Raw genomic sequence first — 5,363 nt, forward strand, 5'->3', positions numbered from 1 at the left:
TCAGAGGTACCTCATCAATATTTATGATGTCGTCTGGTCTGATGGAATTCTCTGCTCTCTTTGTTTGAATGAATTTCTGAAAATTTGCGACTTGTTCCTCGTATTTGGGATGGAGTTGCTGACACGGAGTTGTCCGTGTCCTGATGGACAGACCTTTTCGTTTCATAAATCTTAGACACCGCGACGATCCTCCTTTGAAATCCTGAATTTTCTTTTCGGTGGCGATTGTTTTTGCTTTCAGTCTTATCTGCACAGTAGAAACACCTCGGCCATCTGCTCTTTGTGTGCTCACCCAGTCCTCAAGAATGTTTTCCAGTTCGGGCCACCTGCTTTTATTACCTCTGAAAGCTTTTTTCATCTTTTTACATTGCTCCAGTTCTTCCTGCTGCCGTTTCCAGCGTCTCACCATCGATTCATTTATGTTAAGTTTACGTGCAGCAGCTCTGTTTCCTTCTTTATCGGCCAGCTCGATTGCTTTTAACTTGAAAGCTGCGTCATATGCATTTCTTCTTGTATTTTCCATAATGAGGGTCTGTTTATGCTAATTTTATTCATACACAAAGCGCGAAGTTACATTAAACTTGCGTCTTCCTCGACACATATATTCCACCTATCTTACTTACCTTTTCTGCTCGAGCGCCCCTAGCGGCCGATAGAAAAAATACACAAATAAGCCGCACCGTAGAATAAGCCGCAGTGTTTAAAGTGTAGGGAAAAAGTAGCGGCTTATAGTCCGGAAATTACGGTAATTGACGACAAGCTTTTTATGATGTGTTATTACTCAAGTATAAAAGTACTTGGAACATTGAAATACATGCTACACAAACACACAGCAGTCACAATGCTGATGCCAGGACCTCTGTGGACATGCCTGGCTCTAATGTGGCTGGGAAGCTCCAGTGCCCACAGCTTATTTACCTGCGAGCCCATTAAGGTGCATCGCTGCCTCGGGATGTCCTACAACATGACCTTCTTCCCCAACATGATGGACCACTTTGACCAGGATATTGCAGCCACTCATATGAAGGTAAGTCCCAAGAGAAAATATCAATATTTTGATGTATATTGGGAATATTCTTTGAAGTAAAAAGGTGTGTGGTGCCAAGCAGTACCTGTTATATTGGTTTTCTAACTGGGAAATGAGTTATTTGCCTTTGCCAAAATCTGTGTGCAGGATGTATTACTGTCAGGTGACGCAGGCCACGCCTTGCACCGATCCGATGCTGGCCAGCAACTACGCAGTAAGCATTTGCAACAAAATCTGCATTTTTTTCTTCCCTCTGTGGAAAAGTCTGTCACAGAATTAAAGCGCTGGGCTTCTTTTTTGTGCAGATGTGCGTCCCATTTCCTGACATTCCCAAAGGCACTAGTTTGGGACAACAGATGGAGAGTTCAGAAGAGAATTCTGTGGTGCTGAAGAGAGGTGATGATTCAAAAATGCATCAAAGGGAAGAGGAAAATCAAAAGACTTCTGTGGAAGAAATAAATGCTGAACAAATAACTCTTTTGAAAGAAGAAAATGGTCAACTGATCATGAAATGTGAAGACTTTAAGAGAAAAATACAGGAGTTAATGGAAGAAAAGAAAGACTTTACCAATAAAGCTAAATGTTACAAGAGAGAACTCAACCTGCTGCGGAACAGTAGGACAAAAATCAATAAAACGTGTCAAGTGGACATGGAAAACCAAAGGAGTGAAAAGAAGGTCCACTCTTTAGAGGCAGAACTGAAAGACCTGGCCATCAAATACAAAAACTGTCAGGTGAGAAACCAAAGGCTAGACAATCAAATAAGAGAAAATAACAAGAAATATGAAGGTTCTGAGAGGAGAATACAGGAGCTGCAGGTAGAAAATAACCAATGGGAAAGAAAATAACAAATTTTATGAAACAGAACTCCTAAAATTCAAGGCAGAAATGAGCAAGCTGACCACCTCAGCCACCAGTTTAAACACAGATATCCAAGAGAAAAATGAAATAAATCTACAGCTGACCCAGACTGTAAAACATGAGAGCAAATTCAAAGAACTCATGGAGAGACATGAGGAGATGGCCATGGAAAATGAAAGAAATGAAAGTCCAGCAGTTGGAAGAGAATCTGAAAGAATTCACCATTAAATATGAATCCTCCAAGAAGAGAAACCAACAGCTGGAAAATCAAATGAACAAACAGGCCCAGAAATGAAGAAAGCTGGAGAAAGAAAAGAAAGGCAGCGAAGACTTTGAAAGAGAACTCCAGGTCCGAAAAGAAGATGATGAAAATATGGAGATGACAGCTGGATATTATGCGAAAAAGGATCAAGACCTTGTGAAGCTGATCTATAAGGAAAAAATCAAACAGATGGAAGAACAAAAGACTGTATTGGACACGACAAGTGAACACCAAAAGACAATAAACCAACTACTGAAGGAGAAAATAAAGAAAATGCAATAAAAAGAACGTGTTACTATAAAACTCAATCTGCTGGAGCTGCAGAACACCATGCTGAAGAAAATTTGTAAACAGCTGCTGAAAAAGAGCAAGAAAATGAAATCTCCCTATTCTTCATTCAGAAATGGAAGGAGAAAAGAGGAGAAACAAGTGTATGCATCCACTGCCACCAAGAGGTATCGGAAACCATTGACTCTGTCTGTTGTTGCAAATCTGCTTCGTAGGTTCGGACCGTGAAACGACCAGAGTCAGTGATCTTCAGCAAACTGTTTATTAAACTCAGTTGTGGACCTTTTTACAATGAGAGAAGCATTCAGCATTAGCCAACAGGTAAAAAGTGCACTGGGCCTTCTTGGGCATTGGTTTATATATTCAGCAGAAAGGTTAGCAACAGTGGTCAGGTGATCAAGTGATTTACGGACGACACCATTTTATTACCTTATATGATTATGTTCTATGTAATTTCCGGTACCTCACGAGCAAGTCACAAGGTGGCACCAGGAAGTGTGATTAAATGCCTGCACGTACGCACATTCTTAAACACATGCAAAAGTCAGTTCTAGTGATTCAAGGTTACGCGATAAGTTTGTGGTACATACGTAGTAAGTTTCACAGTCGATTTCACAGTAAATTTCCACATTTTTACCCTATTGGTCTCTGAAAAAGGACATACTACATTAAGGTAACAGCCGCTTCTTCATCGCCCTCTGACTGATGATCTCCCGGGTCTGTGGATAGCAGGATCATCAGTGCATCGGCAATGGGCGGTCCACTGCCCTTTTCTACAGTAGCTGATATGAAACGAACACAAAACATGCGACTACATGGTACACAGCAACAGCCACATGCCAAAATAACAGCCAAAAATGTAGCTAACGAAGTACACAAGGCTAAAATAAGATTTTTCCACTCCCAGTGAACCACTTATCCGGAGGATTCTCTATGCCAGAATGTTCTGCCATTTCATCAGACAGGGTATGCAAGCCTTCCAACGCTATGGTTACAAAGCCGTCAGGTGCATTGTTATTTGAAATAAAAGTATAACATATGTCTCCAAACATTGAGCATACTCCACCTTATTCAGCCAGGAGCAAACCTTATGTCGAGGACCATAAGGTTTTGAACTGCAATGAGGGAGATGGCTGCTAATTGTTCAGAGAGTCCTTCTACGGCGTCTCTGGTCAGATTTGCCAATCTTTGAACAATGTAATGCACATAATTGATTCTGTCCACATTTTTGTTTGGTGTAACGGGAAATATTGCGGAGACAAGAAGGATGTTTTTGAAGCCACTTGATCAGCCAATTTTTATTTATCTGGAACACCACGTGGTACCCCTATTGCAATATAGGTGGGGGGATTTAGAGAAAGATCAAAATGAGAGGAGTAGCCCTGTTCCTCAGCTGTTCGCCTAGTAAGAATGTGTCGCCGGCGTCTTGCAGTGAGAGCGCTAGAAGTTGTGCTGACCCTGTGGACAATTTTATTGCCTAAGAGTGTTAATGGGGCTGCCAGTCGAACCATAGCGCAGTTGCCTGTGCTTCCAGTGGGAATGAATGTGCGTAAATGATTGCCGCACTACCAAAATAGACCTGCGCGCGGTAAGGGGCCAATTAGTGAGGCGTTACCAGGTTGAGACGTATTGCACCAATCTGGGGAAATGTCACCCAGATTGAGAGTGGATCCTGTAAAATTAAAACATATGTAACTATTTGGAGGCTCCCTGTAGGACCGGAAAGGCCTCGTTGTAGTCTTATTGCTAATTGGTGGGAATACTGAAGCTAGGGTGACACAGGTTGTAGGCGTGACTTCTGTGGTAAGGGCTAGCATACAGTTCTAGCCCCAGCTGTTGTCCGTGTAAGGATGCTGGTTCAGTGAATAGGTGTGGTCTGGCCGATGCACAGGCTATGCAACCACCTTTCATGTGGGTTCTTGCTTCCTTCGCCAGGCAATTTAGCCAGAGATTGGAATCAGTATAATCTGTAACCTATCACTACTCAACTAGAGTTATTTGTGTGTAGTCAGTAGTGATTACAAAAGGACTGTCCCTGTTTAAGCGAGAGGTGAGTTTTGGGAGTGGCGCAGGTGTGGCATCAGTATTTAGCTTGACAGGTGAATGTAAACGAATTCTAAGCAAGCCCAAGTCTTGGGAGTTTCTGATGTGGTGTGGGGTGTTGCCAACCATGGGAGACAAGATGGAGGCCAAGTATTTGGAAACGTTATATGTTACTGAATTGATGCTACTTATTATTGGTCTCAGAGGGGTCCCTGGTTTGTGGATTTTGAGCAATCCATAAATACAAGGGATGGCTTCTCCTGGATATAGACGGTAGAATTGTGGTCTGTCGATGGCTTTCTCCTTTTCCAGTTTCTGTAGTAAGTCTACCACCTTCTTCTTGTATGAGCTGGTAGGGTCTCGCTTGAGTTTCTCATATGTAGTGGTGTCTGTCAGGAGATTGATTATTTTGGTGTCATAGTCAGTGGTATTGAGTAAGACCGTGCACCTACCTTTGTCAGCTAGTAAGATGGTGATGTCATTGTCATTGGCTAAGGATGCAATGGCTCTTTTTTCCTCATTAGTAATATTGGAGGTTGGAGGTTTTGCACTAGCTAAAGCAGCCGTTACCTTAAGTCTAATCTGTTCTGCTTCCGGGAGTTTATTGTTTCTGATGTCTGTCTCAGTGGCTGTGATGAGTTCGACATTCGGTACCTCTTCAAGGGTGACTGAAAAATTCAGACCTTTGGCAAGCACTTCCTCTTCGGTGTGTGTAAGCTCCCTGTCTGATAAGTTTTTTACCCATTTCTCCCGTTGTGTGTCAGACAAGGATGTGTCAGAGGCTTTTTTCTGTCATGGAGAAGGGGTTGGCTTCGTTTTCTTATCTGGTTTCAAGACTGGCAGAGTAGGTGTCTTCCATGGTGATGTGGTGGGGTAGATAAC

The 5,363-nt window shown here is 42.5% G+C and overlaps 1 long non-coding RNA gene across 1 annotated transcript; it reads left to right on the forward strand.

The window, feature by feature from the left end:
- Positions 1–6: 6 nt before the first annotated feature.
- Positions 7–3,623, forward strand: LOC130521404 (uncharacterized). Its single transcript, XR_008949316.1, has 3 exons — positions 7–1,027; positions 1,175–1,241; positions 1,333–3,623. It is a non-coding gene; the product is annotated as an uncharacterized LOC130521404 (long non-coding RNA).
- The last annotated feature ends 1,740 nt before the right edge of the window (positions 3,624–5,363 follow it).

The sequence above is a fragment of the Takifugu flavidus genome, unplaced genomic scaffold (assembly GCF_003711565.1).
Source record: "Takifugu flavidus isolate HTHZ2018 unplaced genomic scaffold, ASM371156v2 ctg956, whole genome shotgun sequence".
In the NCBI taxonomy this organism is placed as follows: domain Eukaryota; kingdom Metazoa; phylum Chordata; class Actinopteri; order Tetraodontiformes; family Tetraodontidae; genus Takifugu; species Takifugu flavidus.